The sequence below is a fragment of the Meriones unguiculatus genome, chromosome 6 (genome assembly GCF_030254825.1).
Source record: "Meriones unguiculatus strain TT.TT164.6M chromosome 6, Bangor_MerUng_6.1, whole genome shotgun sequence".
NCBI lineage: Eukaryota > Metazoa > Chordata > Mammalia > Rodentia > Muridae > Meriones > Meriones unguiculatus.
In genome coordinates, this window is record NC_083354.1 from 47,315,641 (window position 1) to 47,338,554 (window position 22,914).

At 45.0% G+C, this 22,914-nt stretch overlaps 1 protein-coding gene across 8 annotated transcripts in view; it reads left to right on the forward strand.

Moving 5' to 3' along the window:
- Tmem108 (transmembrane protein 108) overlaps positions 1 to 22,914 on the forward strand; it is a 265,163-nt gene that overhangs the window by 65,218 nt on the left and 177,031 nt on the right. The window contains exon 1 of one of the 8 annotated variants that reach the window (XM_060385397.1): positions 413 to 526. The exons of 4 other annotated variants lie outside the window; for them this stretch is intronic. The gene's annotated coding sequence lies outside the window, so the exon portion shown is untranslated. Of the gene's footprint in view, positions 1 to 412; positions 527 to 15,414; positions 15,809 to 22,914 lie in introns of those variants that run through there. 3 more of the 8 variants (XM_060385402.1, XM_060385398.1, XM_060385403.1) reach the window with 3 other exon arrangements.

Sequence of the window (22,914 nt, forward strand, 5' to 3'; positions counted from 1 at the left end):
TGTGTAGCCAAGAATGAGGAAGATCTTTAGATCCTTAAGAATTGAAATTTCCCTGGAGCTAGCCAGAGCAATTACCATAGAATTGTCTGTCCATGCCCAGTGTGTTGGCTTGAGCCTGTGGGTAGCTTTTTACCTTGGGGCAGGAGCATGGTTCCAGGTTGCCCAGGTCACCACGTTGCCAGTGCTCAGTGGAGGCCCATCTAATAGCTCCCCTTTTTACAGCTAGCCAGCCAGCATCTAAGAGTGTGTTAAAGGATCAGCGGGAAAAGAAGCCAATCCCCATTAAAGGGGCTGGAGCAGGCTAGTAGTTGCTAGGCAAGTTAAAGCAATTCAGTGTCCTTGCCAAATGCCTGCCTTGCAAATAGGGAAACTTTCATGGAAGGGGAGTGAGATGGGGGTGCTCATTGGTTGCCATAGGAATGTTTCCATGATTGGAACCAGACCACAAAGTGGGGAGAACAAGCCGGCAGCCTCCACGGCTCTTTCTGCTAGGGAATGGAAACACGCGGTGGGTGGAGGAGCCGAGGTAAGCCCCGGGAGGAAGGAGCAGAGACCAGGATTCCTTGGGAGCGAGGGTGGACAGAGGTGTAAGGACACAGCGCTCTGTGATGAAAATGCACGAGCTGGGCAGGTGAAGCCCTAGAGGTCACGTGTATTCAAAAATGGGAGAGGTGTGATCGCTGGGGCTGCTCTGCAGAGCTGATGCTTTCAGGGGAATTCACAGTCTGGTCTTAGGTCAAGGATAATTCTAATTAGACTCTGGAGGGAAAAAAAAAAACAAAACAGATTTTAAAATAGATGGGAACTTAAAATAACACAAGTCACTAGGAAAGACTATTTAGTCCGAAGATAAGTATTTGGTATTTCTGTAAATATGCCATCTTACATCCTCCTGTTAGTGCATGAAACAAAGGTGGTAATTAAAGATTTGTTATTAATGAATTATCCTGTATTTATCCAATTCGGATTCATAGGGAGGAAAAAGCACAACCGTCCAAACTGAGCTACTGGTAGGAAGCCTTGGAGGACCCTCTGACGGGGCTTTTAATGTCAGGCACCCTCTCACTGGGTGGCAGTTTGGGGGAGGGCAGTTTTGGGGTCTGTGCAGAAATAATAGGCATTGAATGTGCTCTCGGTGTCTCTGGGATGAATCAGTTTCCAGCTCTGAGGTGGGAGGTGATAGCTCTCTCTTGCCTCGCCAGAGCGATGTTCTTTTCACTTAGTTCCGACTGCTGGGGGATGTGTGTAAGCCCGGGGTGCAGGCGCCCGTGAGGAGTGGCCTAGCTGTCTGTTGATAGGGCTTGTGTGTCAAAGGCTTTCAGTGTTTTAGTTCATAGTCTTCAGTGGAGTTTTCCTTTTATCATGAGGTTGTATTGTACAGAGGAAGTACGTGTGAATTTTCGTTATCGCCTGTCATGTATTTGATTCATTTCCAGATGTTCATAGGGCATTTAAAGTGGTTTCTTCTGTTAAAATATGAATAGAGATAGGATTGGTGTGATCCATCACTGTTTCTTTGTGTGTGTGTGTGTGTGTGTGTGTGTGTGTGTGTGTGTGTGTGTATGCGCGCGTGTTTGCAACACCGGGAACTGAACCTAGGATCTTGTATGTCTAGGCAAAGGCTCTCTCAGGAAGCTATATATCCAGCCATTAAGGAAAAAAAAAATCTTTGTTTATATTGAGATATGGTCTCATTAAGTTGTATCGCCTGGCCTTGAACTCCCTTTGTAGACCAGACTTTTCTCAAATCCTTAGGGCTTAACCTTTCCAGTAGATAACAGGCCTGTAAGACAAGGTCCAGTTTTTGATGTAGTTTTTGGTTGGAAGAATGGGTCATGTAAAGGAAAACTGAAGAGTATATTTATTGTCAAGTATTTGTATTCTAGTATTACATACATTCTTTTTTCTTTGTATTATTAGTTACATTTTATTAACTCTGTATCCCAGCTGTATCCTCCTCCTTCATCCCCTCCCAGTCCCACCCTCCCTCCCTCATCTCCTCCCTGCCCCTTTCCACTGATTGGGAAGGACCTCATCTGACCCTGTTTTACCAGGTATCTTCAGGACTGGCTGCAAAGTCCTCCTCTGTGGCCTAGCAGGACTGCTCCTCCCTTGGGGGGTGGGGAAGTCAAAGAGCCTGCCATTGAGTTCATGTCAGAAATAGTCCCTGTTCCCCTTACTAGGGAAAACCAATTGGTTACTGAGCTACCACGGGCTATCCAGAATATATAAAGAACTAAAGAAGTTAAAAAGCAATAAATCAAGTAATCCAATTAAAAAATGGGGTATGGAGCTAAACAGAATTCTCTGTAGAGGAATAAGAATCTCAGAGAAACACTTAAAGAGATGTTCAACATCCTTAGCCATCAGAGAGATACAAATCAAAACGATCCTGAGATTTCACCTTACACCCATCAAAATGGCTAAAATAAAAAACTCAAATGACAACACATGCTGGAGAGGTTGTGGAAAAAGGGGAACCCTCCTCCACTGCTGGTGGGAATGTAAAGTGGTACAACCATTTTGGAAATCAATCTGGCACTTTCTCAGACAATTAGGAATAGCGCTTCCTCAAGACCCAGCTGTACCACTCCTAGGCATATACCCAAAATTTGCATACACTCTTAAGGGATCAGGAGTCACTGTTTTTTGAAGGCAGGATCAAGTCCTTTGGTCTGAAGCAACAATGTCATTGCAACTTCAGAATTCCCAAGAGCTGGCATGTTGATAACAATCCATGAAAGTGGAGGCGCATTTGAAGACTGACTACAATGAGAGTGTCATCCAATAAGAAAGACCGTCCCTGAGCTCTTCAGATGACATAGACGTGTATGATTCTACAAAGATGCCCAAATACACACTGATTGTGATCTCTTAAAGAATGGTTTTCTTACAGCAACCCTAAAATCTAGAGCAGTGCTCTTGAATGAAAATGTAACAAGAACCTCAAATATGAGCCCCAGAGAGTCCATTTCTAACCTTCAATTCGGCTCGAACTGGGATTCCGTTTCGTGACATTTAACACAAAACTAAACTCTATCGTCACTCCAAGGAGTGGCTACGTTCAGCCACGAGAAGAGCTCTGCCCTCATCTGCATCGCTGCTGCTTAGACAGGGAGACCCCTGAGTACCAGAGGGAGAACCCTGCCTTCTGAGCGTGGGTGTGTGGCGTTTACACTGTTAGGAGGAAGTTCCCATCAAGCTGTGCTAGAACAGGCTTGTCAGAGCTATCTGACCGGTGGCCCCAACCATCTCCACCCTTGTTCCCCAATGCACCCTCATTGTCTTTACTGCAGATAAAAGTGTGCCAACTGCCTGTTGCTGTCCTGGGCTCAGCTTCCTTCTTTCCATTACCTCAGTGTGCTTCCTGATTAGGTGTGATTCCCTTTATCCTTCTCATTGTTTCAATTCCTGTATCTGGTGGTCATTTCTCTCTGACCTGAGGACAGCAGTCAAATATTCAAATGTCAGTTTGGTGCCTGATTAAAACCATGTCTTCTTTCACAGTCAACGTGTTGATATAGATAGATTTACATATGAATATTTGCCTCCTCTGTCCCTTGCCTTAGGTTTGTATGGTATTTAGGCCTACAGACCTCGTTTTGGATAGGTCAGAGTTATTCAACATAGTCAATCTAATCAAACTGAAGCATTTATGTTGGTCCCTTGAAAGGAGGAATTTAAAAAGTACTTTCTTCCGGTGGGTGTGTAAGTACTGACTTATCCCACAGCCTTGACAGGATTTTTGACCTGCATTTTGCTTGGCTCTCACTCATTTGTCACAGACTATAATAGCGACCCTGTTCATCAATAGGTTATAGAAGATAGAAGAAGCCTGTCATTCCCTGTTGGGTGATGGCCACTTGCCAGGGACAGAATCCACCCACGTGTTAATAAAACTCATCTTCTGTGTCTTAGAATGTTTCAAGTGAAAATCACTGAGAGAGCTTCTCCAGGTCCAGAGAGCAAAGGCCTTGGCAGAGGGCTAGGCTCTTGTCCAAGACAATAACCAGTCCTCCCTTGGCAAGGAAGCGAGCTTGGAAATTAGGGGATAAGTCTGGGGCCTGTTGAGCCATTTTAAGTTAATCAGAATAGGAATGCATGTTGCACCCGGTTCTCGTTACCGTCAGAAGGCTGAGGCTGGTGGGATGTGAGTCAGAGATAGCCTGAAAACCTTAGAAGCCAGTCCCCAGTCCACCCACCCCAAGAGGCAGGCGAGATAGCAGGGCAGCTGTGGAGTTGCTCCAGGCCTCCCTTCTCACCAGTTTCACAAGAGCTGGGTGACCCTGAGGTCTTTTGGTCACATCGAAGGAAGGCCTGCAAAGCCCAGAGTGAGTTTGAACGGAAGGACGGTATTCGGATGGTTCGCTGATTCTCTGTTCTCTCTGAACAGCCTTCATCTGCTTGTAGTATGCGGTCACATCTTTAAACCTATACGTTTTCTAGGACCTTTCTCTCCGTAAGTGGTCAGTAATTCAGCTCGTCGTTTTTACAGCCTAAAAGCCTTCAGTGGCCTCCAAAGGAAAGCAAGTCAGTTCTTTTCTGACTTTAAGATCCGTGAAAGTAAGGCAAGTTTAGTGGTTCATGCATATAGTCTTAGCACATAAGAGGCTGAGGCAGGAGGATCTCCGTGTGTTCCAAGTCAGCCAGGACTGCAGACTGAGAACCTGTCCCAAGAAAGAATGAAAGAGCCGGAGGATGGGGAGGAGGGCTATGAAGGGCTGTGCTTTGAACACGGCATGGCCACTGCACCTCTGAACTCAGCAGCTGTGGTTACCTACAGCTGGAGTGGGGAGGGGCTCCAGAGGCCCCACCCCTGGCTGAGGAGGCACTGGGATTGATGGCAGCTACAAGAGGGAGGGTCGGTTTTCTCTAGGAGTGTGGGCCACTGGTACTGAGTTCGAACCATGTTCCCAGGTTCTTCCATGCCCCAAAGGACGATCCCACATCCATGTGCATAAGGAGAGCTCTAGTTGGTCCCTGTGGGTGGGTGGGTGGATGGATGGATGGACAGATGGATGGACGGATGGATATAATTGGAGTTCCAGAAGTGAGCTGGAGAGGAAGATGAGGAGTGGCTTGATAAGGTCTATTGTACACATGGTTAGAATTTCCAAAGAATAAAAATTAAAAAGATAAACAAGTCACGTGGCAGCAAAGGGGGAAGTTACTGCAGGGCTGAAGCGTTAAACTGGCTCAGCTACAGTTACAGAGCGAGAGGGGTCCTCGAATAGCTATACTTGTGGAAGTTTCCAGTGTAGACTGGTGCTGTCTTTCGGGTGCTGGAGCATCACTCACACGGAAGAGGCCAGGCATGGCTTTCCTGTTATGGCTTCCTTCGTCTGAGATGAACCCTGGTCTTCATGCTTCTCCTAGTTAAAAACTTGGCCAGGAGTCCAAGAAAAAGAAATGTGTTGATTGTCTGTTATGTGTCAGGCATGTTAGACAGTTTATATACCGTGGCCTGTTTGATTCTGTAACCATCCTGTAAGATAAATAACCACCGTTTCCACTGTAAAGATGAATAAAAGGCTGAGCACTCTGTCTAGGGTCACACAGGAAGGAAATGGGCGAGGATTTCTATTTAGCTGTAGAGTATGGGTACTTTTCACTAGGACACAATAGCAGATGGCAGTGTAGAATCCAGCGACTTTGCTGGATTCCACTGAGTCTGAGGACTCCTGAGCTCAAACTGTAGCTACCGAGATAGATGGAAACAAAAGGCAGATGAGAGCATATATGCTTTCAGTGCCCTTCCTGTAGCCATGACAACTCTTTGTTATCATTATCTAGTGGTGTGATACAAACCACTCCAATACTTAGGTTTCGAGAAGCAGTGCTCATGGTTGTCGGGTTCCTGAATCTTGCAGTCTGAGGAGGGCTCAGCGGGAGCAGCTCACCCCTGCTCTACTGGGATCCTTCGGGTTCCAAGCAGCCAGTGGCAGGCACCCTCCATATGCAGCCTGGCTGGGAGGACTAGAGTAGCTGGGCCCTCGAGGAAGAAAGCCAAAGCAAGGGCATCACCATCTTCTCTGACCCAATCAGCGAGCATCACTCCTGTGCTTCATTCGCTGAGGCCATCCCAAAACCTGTTCAGGGTCAGGAGAGGAGAAGTGAGTTCCACACCTTGATGGAAGGTGCAGAGTGTCTGGAAAAGCCTTGGCTGTGGCTATTTTTGGAAAATACAGACTTGCCAACAGGGAGAAACCAGGCTGCAGACTATATGCTGAAGCCCAGATGCCACGCTGGGCCTTCCTCTCCCACCCAAAGGGAGCACACTGGCATACAAATGTATGCCATTATAATTTACGCTTTTCAGAAAAGTGACTCGCAGATTCTTGGCGATCTGTTTACTGTTGTAACCAAGTGACTTGTGACGCGCTGGCAGATTAGGCTTAATAAAGGTGAAGAGCCGAGGCTTACGTCAAACTCTTTCATTCTTTGTGCGCTGCTTCCTGCTCAGTGTTTTTGGACCGTGGTCAGATTTCTGATTAGCTACCTTGTATGTGTACATAGCGGGTTGGGATGACCATCTGACAGTTACATAAACAACTTCTCGCAGGAAACTTTCCATCTAAAACTAAAAACATCAAGACCGTTGCTCAGCCTGAATGCCACATGCTCCCCGAGAGCCCGCTTTTTCGTTCCGTCGCACCTGCCGCCTCCTCTTCTGGAAATGAAATGATTATTCAAGCCACGTCTCTGAATGCTTACAAAATCAGTGTGTTCTTTCAGGCTGTACGTGGAAAACCCAAGAATCCCGTGTCTCGGGGACACAACATTGTGTTCTAGGCCTTTTCCAGAGTGAAAGCAAGGCATCCATATGAAACAGTGTTTAAAATTCATGAGCACTATTGAGGAATTAAAAACAGGGTTACTCAGGCGCGTACCGCAGAGATTCCAAAGCAAGCCATCACTTCCCGTAACTCTGCCTGAAGTTCAGCCCTCCCCACCCTTTGTGCAAATTATCTCCTTTTTTCTCTTTTACGGTGTTCCATCTCTTTGATAAGAGCTTCATTAAAAAAAAAAAAAGAGCGAGAGATTCATATCATACATTTTAATTCCATTTAAACTTTTCAGAATCGTAAATCAATGGCAGAATGCGTGAGGTCCAAGATTCAGTCCCTGGCACCAGAAACAGAAACAGACAAATAGGAAAACATGAAATGAGTAAACAAATACCAGCAGAATTTTCAAAATTGATTGTCAGGTTCTTTATATTTTTGCCACTATTGAGGCCAGTGTCTTTGGCATGCTTTCCTAAGGGATTCATACTGAATATAAACACACAATTGATGTCTTTATTATACACGTTGCTTTCAGGACAGTTACATTTGCTTAATGATACTAATTACAAATTGAGCATGCCCAGTCAAAACATCTAAAGTGGTCCAGCACCAAAATTGTTGGACATTACAGATGGAAAGTTCCACACCTGACCTCTTCCTGGTGCAGCTCACAATTGAAATGCGGGTGCAGTAAACATCCTGTATGATGGTTGAGCTGTCAAAGTGCATTCTGTGCTAGGCAGCTACCAATACCAAGATAATCTGTGCAGCAACAGGGAGGCTGACTTGGGCTCACAGACTTGGAGGTTGAATCTACGACTGATGAACGCCGTGGCATGGGTCTGTGATAGCGAGGTACATCCTGGCCCAAGCATGTGGGGGAGCAAACGCATTCACCTCTTGAGCAAGCACAAAGAGAGGAAGACACAGGATCCCACGATCTTCTTCAGGGGCACGCTCTGGCTCCCGGAAGCCTCCCACTAGGTAGCAGCTCTTCAGGGTTCTGTTGCCTCCGATAATTCCATGGTCCGAGGACCAAGCTGGGAATACATAGGCCTTGGTGGGTATTCCTGACCCAGAGTAAGGTATGTGCTAATCAAAGGAACTACGTGCTTAGATCTGGGTTTCCACACCCAACCCCACTGGACACATTATACAAATGCAAATATTGGAAAATCTAAGGAAAAAAGGAAAGAAATCTAAAACATTTCTAGTTCCAAATATTTCGGTTAACCTGGATAACAATTTACCTTTATGTTCTTTGATGATTTCTACAAAAGCATACCTGTAAATAATGTTTTATAGGTTCTGTGATCATTTTCATAGATTTTGTTCCTTTTACTCCCTTGTATCCTGGCCAAGACTTGCAGGGTGTTAAACAGATGTAAGTGATAACCAGCATAATGGTCTTACATCTGATACCAAAGGAAAATTTTAAATCTATTTTAATAATTAAGTACATGGTTTTGGTGCATACTTTATTATTATTTTGTATGCTCTCTTTATCAGATCAAGAAAATTATTATTATTTTTTTTAGTTTGTTAGTTTTATAAATTGCAAAGGAAAAGGCTAGGGGTGCCATTCACCGGTAGAGCCCTTGTGTGGCATGCACACATCTTGGTGCCATCAAGAATAAAGTAAACTTGTGAATGAATGCCGAATTTGACCAAACATTTTTCTAGAACTAATGATTTGATCATGATTGTTTTTATTCTAATGTGTTATTGTGATAAAATATGTTAATCAGTTTCCTAATTATTAAATTTACTTTCCTGTGGTAACCCCAATATAGTCATACAGCTATAGTTACTAGTGGTGTGCCTCAGATTATCTTGGGTGTGTATGGCTCACCTGTCAGACTCTTCTCATTTTGTCCCTTTGGAATCAAGGTGATGTCAGGCATCGGGAAGCACTCTTTGTTTTTCTCACCTCTATAACATTGGAAGAATAAGGTGAGATTTTTGTTCCATGAGTATCTTATATAATTTTTTTTTAAAAAATAAAATCACTATACCTAATGATTTACTTGTTGGTAGATTTTTAGGTGGGAGGGGAATAGATGAGACAGTCTTTCCCTCTCTCCCAATGTGGTCATTTGAATAGGTTTGCTCCCCATAGACTCATGTGTTTGAATGCTTGGTCCCATAAGGGGTGGTACTGTTAGGAGGCGTGGCCTTGTTAGAGTAGGTGTGGCTTTGGAGGAAGTGTGTCACTAAGGAGTGGGCTCTGAGGTCTCAGAAGCTCAAGCCAGTTCTCTGCCTGCTGCCTGTGGATGCAGAGGCAGAACTGTCAGGTCCTTTTGCCGCACCCTGTCTGCCTGCCAGACACATGCCGACATTCTTCCCACCATAACGCTAAAGGACTAAACATCCGAAGCTGCGAGCAAGCTCCGATGTAATGTTTTTCTTTATCATCGTTGCTGTGGTCATGGTGTCTCTTCACAGCAATAAAACCCTAACTGACATCCCTTCGAACTTGAGGTCTTCCTGCTTTGACCTCCCAAGTTCTGGTGCTATGTGCATGAACTGCCACACTTTCTTTCTTCTTCTCTCTCTTTCTTTCTTTCTTCTCTCTCTTCATTAATGGTGCCATTAATAGTCTGTTTTCTTAGTTGTTTTTTTTTTTTTTTTCCAACAAGAACCCATTGTGGTACTGTGAATAAGAAATGTCTCCCCATAGGCTCTGCTGTTTGAACATTTAGTCACCAACTGGTGGGCCTGTTGGGGAGGTTAAGGGAACCCTGAGGAGGTACAGCTTTGCTGAAGGTTGGGTTTTGAGGGTTTAGAGCCTCACTCTACTTCTACTTCATGCCATGCTTCCTGTGTGCAGCTGAGATGTGATCTCCCAGCTTCCTGTTCTGACAGCCTGCCTCCCCACCATTATGGACATCTAGCCCTCTGGAAGTGACAGCTCAAATGAATAAGCTTTCTTCCTAATTACCTTTGATCATGGTATTTTATCACAGCAGCAGAAAGCAGCTGACACAGTCATTATTTGACTCCTTTGATTATCCCTATTAAATATTTACTTCTATTTCACCTCTTCCTTTGAACTTTTATTTTCTTCTTTACCTTTTAAGCTGGCTGCTTTCTTCTTTGGCTGTGAGTTGTTTCAAAAATGTAAATTTCCTAGTTTTCTTTTAAAACAACCGTTTGTCTTAATTGACAAAGTTTTATATACCTACGGGGTACAACTTGATGTTCTCAAGTACGTGTACCTAAATCAAGCTAACTAACATATGCTTTACCTTACATCCCTCACACAGTCTCATGGTGGGGATACTTTGGATCTGATTTTAGTGATATTCAAGAACAGAGTGCGTGGCTGCTAGCTCTAGCCACCACGTTTTGTAGTAATCCCTTGAACCGATGCCCCTGTATAACGAGTCTTCTGTGTCCTTTGATGAGCATCTCCCTAATGCCCCTTACCCTGCCCTGGTAGTTCCCAATGTGTTGAACCACACATATACTGGGAGAGTGCTGCCCCCAGAGAGGGAAGGGAAGCTCTACACAGACACACCCCTCTTCCCTTCCTTACGATCCCTGTATCACCATAATGCCATTCTGTGCACTCGGTAGCCCCCAAAATCACCACTTCACTTTCTTCTTCTACATGTTTCAAGTTAGATTTTACCCATTCACACGTGAGCTCCTGGGGTATTTGTTTTCCTGCCTGGCTCATTTTGTTTTCTGTTTTCCAGTTTCATCCATGTTGTCACAAATGGCAGGATTGCCTTCTGTCTAAAGGTGTCACAGAATCCATTGTGTACACACCGGGTTCTCTTTCCCTATTCTAGTTATCTTTAGAAAATACGTTCTTTTATACTGGAAAGGAATGCGATCTGCGCATATACCAGCCTTCTGAATTTCTTGAGGCTGTCTTTACACTTTTGTGGGTCTTCAGAGTTGTTTAATAGCTCAGTCATTATGACATAAAATATTTCCTATATGTCTTATGTACTTAAAAGTACAGTATTGCCTAAAATTTGTACACCTAAGGAAGCTAATCAAGAAGGAGGACCCCAGTAAGATGCTCAATCTTCATTCAGAAAGGCAAACAAGATGGACATCAGAAGAGGGAGAAAACAGGGATCAGGATAGGAGCCTATCACAGAGGGCCTCTGAAAGACTCTACCCAGCAGGGTATCAAAACATATGCTGAGACTTATAGCCAAACTTTGGGCAGAGTGCAGGGTATCTTATGAAAGAAGGGGGAGATAGAAAGACCGAGGAAACAGGAGCTCCACAAGGAGAGCAACAGAACCAAAAATCTGGGCCTAGGGGTCTTTTCTGAGACTGATACTCCAAACAAGGACAATGTATGGAAATAACTTAGAACCCCTGCACAGAAGTAGCCCATGGCAGCTCAGTGTCAAAGAGGGTTCCCCAATAATAGGAACGGGGACCATCTCTGACATGAACTCTGTGGCTGGCTCTTTGATCACCTCCACCTGAGGGGGGAGCAGCCTTAACAGTCCACAGAGGAAGACAGTGCAGCCAGTCCTGATGAGACCTGATAGACTAGGGTCAGATGGAAGGGGAGGAGGACCTCCTCTATCATTGGACTGGGGGAGGGGCATAGGAGAAGAAGAGGGATGGAGGGTGGGATTTGGAGGGGATGGGGGAAGGGCTACAGCTGGGATACAAAGTGAATAAATAACTGTAATTAGGAAAAATAAAATACATTTTAAAAAGTACAGTATTGGGCTGGAGAGATGGCTCGGTGTTAGGAGCTTATCAGAACCCTATCAGAGAACCGGGGTTTGGATCTCAGTCTCTGTGCCAGGTGGCTCACAGATGCCTGTTACTCCAGCTCCAGGACATCTAGCATCCCCTGCTAGCCTCTGTGAGCATGCACATGCACGTGTGGGCGCGCACACGCACACACACACACACACACACACACACACACACACACGCGCACACACACACACACACACACGCGCACACACGCACACGCACACACACACACACGCGCACACGCACACGCACACACGCACGCGCACACACGCGCACACACGCGCACACACGCACGCACGCACAGACGCACACACACACAAAATAAAAATCTTATAAGAGAAAAAATACGGTGTAGTATTAATTAAGCTATTTAGGTCTTCCTTACTTACTGGCTTCTTACCTGATAAGCGGGTATCAGAGTTGTACTGGAATTTCTCCCCCTGCCGATGGATTTGCCTAAGTGTGGTGTAATAAATACCTGTTCGCTGCCTCCTGCTCCAGACACAGAGTTCCTAAGATGCTTTAAATTTTCTGGGTTGGGGGTGTCGGGCCCATCTTCTTTTCTTTTGTTACCCTTTGACCTGGCCACTGACACAGATCTCCTAAAACCTGCCCATTTCCTGAGTGATAGAGATGGCTAGTGTGTCTGCCAGACAGCTCATGAATTCCTTGAAATCCCTTTTGTGATAAGAGTATGTTTTTATCAAATGAGGCAGCGTTTGGTGGGCTTCTGGATAGTTTCAAGATCAGAGGTATCCACCAGGAAGACTAAACTGTGATGGGAGGCTGGGAACTTACAACCCTCCACCTCAGATACCCTGGAAGAGAGAGGGGCTAGGGACTGAGTTAATAAATGTGTGAGCCTACATCAAAATACACCCTAAAGGTGGAGTTCAGGGAGCGTCCATCTTAGTGAAAGAACTGCGACCTTTTTTGTATGCAGAGTGGGCATGGAAAGTCTACTGTACATAAATACAGTCCCTTTCCCTAACGTGTGTGTGTGTGTGTGTGTGTGTGTGTGTGTGTGTGTGTACAGACACATCCTCCATTTAATGCTTTCTGATTGTAGCCTTTGTAATGAGCTAGTAAATGGTGGGTTAATGTGCCTTCCTGAGCTCTGCAGGCATTTCTGGGAAAGTATCAGACCAAAGGAAAGCATTGTGGGAACCCTTAGTTGGTGGCTGGCGCTGGGGAAACCTAGGGATTGTAGTCGGTATTTGTAGTGGAATCTGTTGGTTGATACTGGGCCCCCTTCCACCTATGGAATCAGACACTGACTCCAGGCCGTGGCACAATTGACTAGAACTGTAAGATACTCAGTGGATGGTTACAGAATAGAAAATAAACCCCCCCCCCGCATTTGGATTTTGAAGGTACTGTGGAAGCGAGGGATAAAACAGTGTGGTTAACATATTGCCATACTTTTTGTTCATTCTAAGTTATTTAGGTCTCTTTGGCATTTGCTCCCAGTTGCATTTATTAAAATCAATATATTTAAGATATTCTGTTACCATCATTTTGAAACAAACTCTCACGTAGCCCAGACCTTGAACTCCTAATCCTTCTATTTCTACCTCTCGAGTGCTGCGGACATGTTAGGAAAGCGCACTACCACTGAGTCCCCACTCTCTATACCATCATTAAAAATTTTAACCAATGATATGTGAGTATTTGTGTGTGTGTGTGTGTGTGTGTGTGTCCTCTTCTGTTCCTGCTGCCGTTTGAACTGGTAAATATTTTTCTCCTTTTCCTTTTTCTAATTTTTTTCAGCTACTTTGTAGGTTACATGCTTTATGCCTACCCCTTAAAAGCTGCCCTCGCTATTTTAACACAAACCATTTCTTGAATAGCCTGGTTCCAGAGGACAGGAAATAGCTCCCACATGCCAGGAGGCTAAAGGAAGACAGGCAGACACCCCAGGCTCGGACAGAGCTCAGTTTATTTGGAACTTGCTAACACAAGTGTATTCCTCCGTGGCAGCAAGACCAGCTGGGTCCCTGTAGTTTGCAGGAGGAGCATGTGTGTTACTTAGGACCATCCTGGGTGGAATGTATCTTGATGGGTCTTTAAACTATATCAGAGTCAGGCCCGACCTGGCACCGGGGTCTGGCATAAAGCCCACATACCATGCTAATGGTTTCATCTCTTTAGAATTTGTTGGGGAAACTATGCGGAAAAATCTAAGCTGGGGTGTTCTGGGGCGATCGTGTTGGTGATACCTCAGTGACGTGAAACTGAGCCTCCCCCCGCCACACACACACACTTTAAAACATCTCTGTTTAATGGGCCTGTTCCTTTTCATTCTCCACAATGAAAAGACTTACATCCCTTTAGTGTCCTTATTTTCCCTCCAAAAAGCATAAATCTTTGAATAATGTCTGCTTGCTTCCACCTGTCTATATACTACTATCTTCTCAATGCCATTTTCCATTTGGAATCATTTTCCTTTTTTTTTTTTTTTTTTTTTTTCATTTGTAAAGCATGTATTTTAGGTTTCCTTAAGTAGATTTTTTTTTTAACAGTAAACCCTATGGTACTTATCAGTAACAGGAAGATAAAATACGCTCCCGTAACATACACAGTTACATTGTACCTTAAGTAGGAAATTAGAGGATAGGATAAAACAGTGAGAACACAAGAGAGGGGCTTCTCAGCAGGGAGTGCAAATGGGCAGAAGTGTGTGTGTGTGTGTGTGTGTGTGTGTGTGTGTGTGTGTGCGTGCGTGCGCATGCTTGCATTAATGAGATGATAGGAGGCTGTGAATTCATTCACAGAACACTCCTCAGTCTTAGTGGGTGAGGTTTAGGTATGAGTTGGTGCCAGATGGATCTACAGAGGTAAAGGAACTGGTGGGTTATGAAGAACCTTAAATACTAACTGAAAGCAGCAGAGAATTGGGGCAGCTTTCAAGTGGGAGGAGTTACAAGGTTGGATGCATTATTTAGGGGTGAAACGTGTGACCCCATGAAGGGTGTGCAGCAGTATTTACTGGGGGAAGGCTGAGGTGCTGACCACGGGCAAAGCAGAGATAATGAAGAGAACATCTCCCAATGATACTTAAAAAGAAAAGCACAGAGGATTGAAGGCTATGGTCCTAGGGATGCTTTCGGATAATGAGCACAGGACGGGGTATTTGTTTGGGAACAAAGAGAAAACTGTCTCCGGCGGAAAAGAGAATAAGTCTAGTTGGCAACAGAAGTTTTGACCCGTCCTCAGGACAAACAGCAGGCTGATTTTTACAAGAATCAAGAGTTGCTCCTGATACCTGCTGAGAACTCAGTGACATCTTCTGCTGTGTAGACTCGACGGCCGTAGCTTCTGATTTCTGAATTAGAAGAGAGATCACCACTTCAGGGTGCAGGGGATGGAATTTCAGCAGCAAGCGGATGTAATCGAAAATTGGGTAGCTTTCAGTTGAAGTCTAGGGGAGTGAGGAAAGAACGGGTAGCATTCAGTTGCAGCCTAGCACAGGGATTTGAGATGGAGTGCCACCTTCACTGCTCTTTCAGAATCACTGCTGTCGAGTATGGTTGCTCACAGCAGCAAGAGGCAGGACCCCTCATTCTATTTTTGCCTTAGCAGTGAGGTGACAGATGTGACCCTGGGTGTCCGAGAGTGTCTGCCACCACAAGAGAGAGAGGGATAGGAGGACGGTCAGAGGAGCAGAGCAAATGAAGAGGGGAGAGGGGAAAACTCCTTCATTCAATTAAAAATGTATTTCCAGGGCTTATGCTTCCTCCCTGCTGTTTTTAGCTAGCAAGATCACTTCCCCTTAGACACCACATCCTGGCCCGTGGGCACAGGGGAGGGCTCTCCGCTGGATGTGTGAGTCACCAGTGTGGCCGAGTGCCTGACTGCTCGGTCATTTGTAGTAATTGCGCTGGGCTCTGCCGAAAGCGAGAAGACCGCTTCCTGAGCTGGGCGGCAGCGGCCATGTCTATCAACCTGAGCAGTAACTCCTCTTCCTCCTGGTGCCAGTAAGGACTGCTCTAGCTGGGAGAGGATAGCATCATAGCTGGGCATCCCTTGGCAGAGGAAAGGGAGATACCAAGCAATTAAAAAAAAAAATCTCGTTTCACCCAGTGTTTTATTTGGAGATTTGTCCTCTGTCCAGCAGCATCATGACCTAAAACAAGCCCCAGTCTCTTAAGTTGCGATGGTGGCTGACGCATGGTACCCCACTGTGTGTGGCTCTGATCCACGGCTGTTAAAGAGCAGATGAAAGAAGGAACTCAGGAGGGAAAGTGTCAGGCAGAAATGAATCACATCCTGGATGAAAGGTAAGACTGGGGGGGTTGTTACATTGCAGAACGAGGCTTGAGGTTTTTTTTTCGTGGCCGCAGTTGATAAATCACAGGGCTAGCATGAGCTCCGTCCGTCCCTGCCTCTGCAGAGGAGCCAGGTCCATTTCTGTCAGCACCAGCCTCTGAGTGGCATCAGTCAGGCCGAGCGCAAGGCGTCATGCGGGCGAGCACATGGGAGCCATTCGGGATTGCATTAGTTTGATTACATTAGTCGATTGTGCAGGTAGAGAAAGTCAGATTCGCAGAGAGACTTGGGAAAGCGCCCCGGTCTCCAAGCAGTCGCTTGTTGGCCCCAGTTCAAACACAGGTATAATTAGTGGCAAAATCTGTAGCACACTGCCTCAGGCATGTTTCAGTGTTTCCTCTCCTTTCAGAGAACAGATGTGGCTTCCGTGGTGACTAGTCCTCACCCCAGGTGCTCTCCCTTGAAGCAGACACCATGCCTGCCCCCAACTTCCCAGCCTTTCATCCCCAGAAGCTGTCCTGAGTAACGCCTGAAGAAGAGACTCGCTCCTTCAGTACCTCAGCCATCCCTGTCATAGTCACACTTTAAAACTGTTTTTTGGTCTTTTTTGTTTAATGTTAGCTAGAACACCTATTGGTGATGTTTTATCACTGCTGCGCTTTCTGGGTGGGGGTGTGGCAATGGCTCAGTGGGTGAAGTGCTTGACATGGAATCACGAGGACCCAAGTTCAGTTCTTCAGCCCTCACGTAAGCAGGTGGGCACAGTGGTGTGTGCCCGGTTGGCGGAGACAGGATTCCTGGGGCTTGCTGACCCAGCTGGTCTTAACAAAGCAGTGAGCCTCAAGCTCAGCGAGAGGCGGTGCCTCAAACAAATAAGACAGGCAGCAATTGAGGAAGATGCCCGGCCATCAGCCTCTGGCCTTGATAGACACATGTTCACACATGTATGCACAGAGTATATACACACATGCACAGATCCAGATTTCTGGCTGTTTTTATCCCAAGACTAGAGACGGCACAGCCAAAGTGTCAGCTGGAGAAATGTGGGCCTTTGCTTCATTTTCTTCCCTCGTGAGGGTGACGCAAATGCCAAGCTACCAGGAAACAAAGAAATGTGTAAAGGTGCCTTGGCGGAAGGTTTCCTCGATGCCGGAACTGTTTTCCATGCTGTACCAAGCTTGGGGAAGACAAAGCCTTTGATGCACATGGAGTGCCCCATTGTCTCCGAGAGAGAATGTGCATTCTCTCTCTTGAACAAGCAGAATTCCCAGTAAGAAGGTAGGAATCCCTTTATTGTGGAGAGAAGCTGTGCTTTGCTCACGAAAATGCTCACACAAGTCTGGGACATCGTTTAGCACCGGAGCTTATCTTTGTCACTTAGGTTTGTTGAGTGTTAGAAACAGGTGCCACTTTAGTCGGAATCTTTTGAAATAGGACCTTTTGAACGTGTCTTCTTCCGTACCTTAGAGGTTGATCTATTCAATCCCCACTCCCCAACTCTTAGCTCTCCAGTCAATTTCTCTGGAGGTGTTTGGAAGAAAAAGAAAGGTGTGGGTGTGGCTCCTCATTATTGGAATCATTGAACTTTATCCTCATAACAGCTCAAAAGCAAAATCACTTAGGAGGCAGAAGAGTTTCCATTAATCTCTTCATTCCTTTCCTTTTATTGTCGCTTTGTGACATAAAAGATACTGAAATCCTGTTCACAGGTGAGAAAACAGGGGAACAGAGAGAGGAAGCCAGTTGCCCAAGGTGGCAGAAGCAGCGTTTATTGTGTAATTCCCGAAGTCCCTGGGGAGACCCTAAGTCTGTAGCAGTGAAGGAGGGAGAGTAGGCCGTATACCCTGCACAAAGGCCCTTGCCTTCCCTGGACCCTGGGCTGCGTGCCTTGGCCTCACTGCCCCTCCCGACCCCTCAGTACATCCTTCTGCTCTCTGATGCTCCAACTTAGGGACCCTCTGTATGGGAGACGAAGGCTCTGGGACTGGCACCTTCAGAGCCTGCACTTGCAAGTGTTTCAAATATAGTCATCGCAATTGACTGGCTGCTGCCGAGAACATTTTATTCAAGCCAACCCAGTTAGTGACCATTTCAGCATTTTCTCTTCTGCCCTGAGCTGCATCTTCTTTGAGAACAAGTGAAGACATTTAATGTATTCAAGAAATCTTCAATCAAAGGATTTCTCTATTTAAAAACTTCTCTCGTCTGAATGCTTACATCAGTAGTTGTCAACCTTCCTAATGCTGTAACCCTTAATACTGTTCATGTTGTGATGACTCCCAAGCATAATATTTTGTTGCTACAATGTAACTGTAATTTTGCTCCTATGAATCATTCGATAATCCCAGGGGTTCCTGACCCACAGGTTGAGAACCTCTGGCTTGAAAGCTCCTTAGTGGTACTGGCTTAAAGTCAGAGATATTGCTGAGTGCTTCATATTTTAGCGCATATACATAAAAGGTAAGCTGTGTTTTCATAAGTTAATATACACATATAGTTCCTACTTTTGCCCCCTGAGAACAGTGAGCAGGTAGACAAAACAAATAGAGCTCCTGTAGAAATGGCTGGGTTTACAGCAGAGAAAGTACAAGAATCCTGTGCAGTACCAGAAAGTAAGAAAATGCTCCAAGGGAGAAGAAGGGTGGGGGAGGGGGGGAGAAAGTGAGCGTGAGCCTCAAAAGAACCCAGAAGCTCACCTGACAGCACCCCCAGCTATCAGCATGGCTGCAGATTTAGCAACAACGTTCATATAGTGGATTACAACACGGGGATAAAATAAATATCCATGAGATCTTAGCACCATAAATAAGTAGAGAGCAGAGGAGGACCGGAAGTTTTGTTTTAAAGAATCGCACTTCTTTTTTAAAATGATTTATTTTATTTCTGTGTGTGGGGGTATGTTTTGTCTGTTTGTGGACCATGTGCATGCCTCATGCACACAGAGACCAGAAGAATGTGTCAGGCCTCCTGGAACTGGAGTTATAGACAGTTGTGAGACGCTGTGTGGGCACCAGGACTCGAACCTGGGTCCTAGAAGAGCAGCCAGTGTTCTTAACCGTTGAGCCACCACTCCAGCCCCAGAGTTGCATTTCTTAAGTATAAAAGTGATAGGCTGAGAACAGATGGGGGAATAGAAAAGTCCCTTGGATGAATACTAAAATGGGGCAAAACTTTGAGAAATGGTGTGTTTCTGGAGACTCAAGTTATCTCTTCCAAAGTAGTTATTATTGTGGTGCTCATGACATACACTGGAAATTATCTGATAAGTAAAGCTTAAGTACCCACTTTGGCAGGGTTTGGACTTGGTGCCACATTTTAAGTTAGTTAAAGACACAACATTAACCGTGTGACCAAGATGAATGCCACCAATAGTCAGCGACATAGCTAGAATGTGTGCCCTGATTGGACGTGATGAGAACGGTCCCTCACCTCCAGGGTGTTTTCGCAAAGTTCCACAACCACAAAGCAAGATGTGCTTTTCAGAAGTACCAAGGCGTGAAAGAAGCCTGAGAAACTGTCAGGGTCGAAGGAGACTCAGAGGCCCAATGACTAAATGCAACAACAGGCTGTCTTGATTTGGATCCAGGTACAGAAAAGGGAACACTAGTGGAAAACAGGGGGGAATTTGACTAAAATTTGTAGCCTACTTAATAACGTCACCTGGATGGTAGTTTCTGGGTCCCCCTACCTGTACTGCGCCCTGTAAGGTCTTAGCGAGAGGGCTGGGTTAAGGCTGTATTTCATAACAGTGCAGCCCTTCCATAAACCCGAATCACTCACAGACAGCGGGGCTTCACAGTTCCCTCCTGAGGGACGCGCGGCGCACAGCTCGGTTCCCCACGCTTAGGAAGCCGAGGCCGGAGGACTGGTGCAAGCAGGAGGCCAGGGTGGACTACAGAGAAAGTACCAGGCCAGTCAGAGCCGCATAGTGACTTGTCACAGAAGCGGGAGCTGGATCAGGGAGCAGAGCAAGCACTAGCCAGTCACGAGGACCAGAACCCACATGAAAGCTGGGAGGGCATGGTTGCCTTGCCCGCAGTCCTCATGCACGTAAGACAGAGAGAGGGAGTCCGTACACACGTGAATATGCGTACACACAGATGCGCACCCACATGTAAACATGCTCACACATACGACAAATGTACGCTATACACAAATGTACACTTTACACAGACACAAGCGAAAGACTCTAAAACAGAGTAAAAGTCTTTCCTGCATTTTTCTGCTTTTCTGTTTCTCTAGCATTTTTCTTTTTTCACACCCACAGGGCCACAGTTCATCATCTCAGATCTTCACTAGCAGGCCCTTTGAGAGATGGGTGATACCCAATTACTAGACAAATTCTACAAAGAAGAGAACTTCTCGTACTGATTAGTTCCAAAGAATCATATTCTTACTTAATGATGAACAAATGGACAGAAAATGAGAGAGAAAATTGGGCTGTTATTGAAATCCACTTAAAGAGCGCATATAGCTGTATATATTTCCCATTTGTTTTTAAAGGTTTCCTAAACTGTGTCTTACTTTGGGGGCGGGGTGGGCTCGTGGTGGTTGGTCTGTAGGCACATAGGTACCGTTTTTCTAAAACTGCTCTAACAGTTCTCAGGGACTGTGTCTTAAGAGAGCTGTGGGCCATGGTTCACATGTATGATTTCATTACAGATAAAATCAGCCCTAGCATTTGCCCATGCTTTCTCAAAGTTCTTTCAAAGGCTTTGAAAGTTAAGTTTAGGAGAGACATGGCTGTGGCATGTTTGAGTTTCTGTCAAATGTTCTCCCAGGTTAGAAGATCAGCCTCTTAGGCAGTGGTTAAATTGTGCGGTGGATACATGCAGCCTGCAAAGTTTGTGGCAACCATTGCTCTTTTCAGGAAACATTGTAAGCAATAATTAAAGCGTGTAATAGCTATTTGTTATGAGACAGGAGGGAAAGACAAAGGATGAGTTAGGAGCCAAGGAGTCTGGTTTTGCTGTGTTGGTTTTGTTTGTAGGCACATTACTTTTTTAAAGAAGTTACCTTCCATGAAGATACTGCTCGGATGATATTATTACATTTTAATTTGATGATGCCAACACTGGAGGAAGTTTGAGGTTTCCTTTAAAAGTCTTCCGTGCATTCAAAATATAAAAACTTGGCCTTTGCATGATTCTAGCATAAGTTTTCAAAAATGACGTCCCTGATGGAAATCATCAAGAGGCCATCTCAGCTTTCAAGTACGTTGGGAGCATATGTATCATATGCTTATAAGGGAAGAAAGTGGCCAAATCAAATTTTACCCTCTAGTTGCTACTACAGAGAGGACTGTGTACCAGGAGCTTGGATTTGGAGCTTTATTCAACACTCAACAACTCCCATGTGTTCCAAGAAACTGTTCATATTTGTTTATTCCCGTAAGCTTTGCCTAAACCATAACCAGCAAGTAAAAGTTGAATATACTTACTTTATATACAATGTGATGTTTTGATACATGGATACAATGTTAATCAAGGCAATTCGTTCATCTGACACCTCATCTGCTTACCATCTTGTGTGTAAATATATTTGCAATGCTTTAGGTTTACCATAATTTACATTTTAAACCTACAATATATTGTTACTTAATAATTCACCTTCATTTTCAACTTGACTGGATTTGGAATGACCTAGGAGATACACCTGTGGGGGGTGTTTGCAGAGAAGTTTAAAACTTGAGAAGAAAGACCCATGCTAAATGTGGGTGATTCTAGACTGAAAGTGGGTAGAATGTGAGCTGAGCCCAGCATTTGTCTCTTTCTTCCTTCTGACTATAGACACAATGTAACCAATCACCTCATGCTGCCACCTATATGCCTTCCCTGTCAAGATGGACTGTGCCCCCTCAAAACTGTGAGCCATAATTAATCCTTCCCTTCAACTGTTCCCATTAGGTATTTTATCACAGCAATGGAGTAAAATATCTAATATATCAACAGTAGTTGCCACACTGAACATTTGATCCCCAGAATTCATTCATCTTCTAATGGATTTTTTTTTTCATCCAAGTTCTCCATTTTTCCCCATGGCAGCCCCTGGCAACTACTATTCTCTTCTGTTTCTAAGTTCAGCCTTTTTAAAGTCCACAAAGTATACAGTGTTTTTCAACTAGTAGAACAGTAGTTATCTTTCTGTGATTGCTGTATTTCAGTCTGTAACCTCCCCAGTTCTCCCGTGTTGCCACAAGGGCAGGTTCCCCTGCGTTGTATAATCTTATAACCCCATCTTGAGTATGTGCCACATTGTCCTTTATCCACTCATGTATTGGTGGACACAGGCTGTTTCTGTGTCTTGGTTGTTGCGAAGAGCGCTGCAGTAAATGCTTTGTTGAGTGCAGATATCTCTTTGACATCCTGACTGATTTCCTTTGGGGAAAATACCGAGTAATGGGATCCTGGATCATATTCTAATGCTCTTTCTAGTTTTTTGAAGCATTCAGTGCTGTCTCCCATAATAGCTCTATCATTTTGCTTTCCCACTGACAGCATACAAGCCTAACCTTTTCCCAAAATCCTAACTAGCACTTACCTTTTTTGCTAATAGTCCACCTACTATATGGAGATAACTCACTGTGGATATTATTAGCATTTCTCTAACAATTAATGATGTTGAACACCTTCCCCAGACCTGGAAAAAAAGAGCAATTAAAGGTCTTTGCTCCACTCCACTCCCCTTGATTGTTTTGGAGAAAATCTCATGGAATCTAGGCTGGACTTGAATTCCTAATCCTCCTGCTTCCAGTTTCTTAGTGTTAGAATTGCAGGTATGAGTCATCACACTTGGACCCTGGAGATTTTTTTTAACTTTTCTGTGAGAAGCTCGATAGCTTCATGTAGTTTCTGCTTCTTTGTTTTTGCTTTTGTAGTAATAGCCTTAAGACCACATTCCTTTTTATAACCTCTGTTAGGGAGAAGAGACAGTTTCTGACATGAACTCAGTTGCCTGCTTCTTGATCACTTTTCTCTGGTGGGATGACCTAGCCAGCCCACAAAGGAAGAGGAGCCAGGCAGTCCTGATGGGACCTGATGGGCTAGGGTCAGGCAGTAGGGGAGGAGAACTTGCCCTATCAGTGGACTAGGGGTGAGGGATAGAGGAGGAAGAGAGA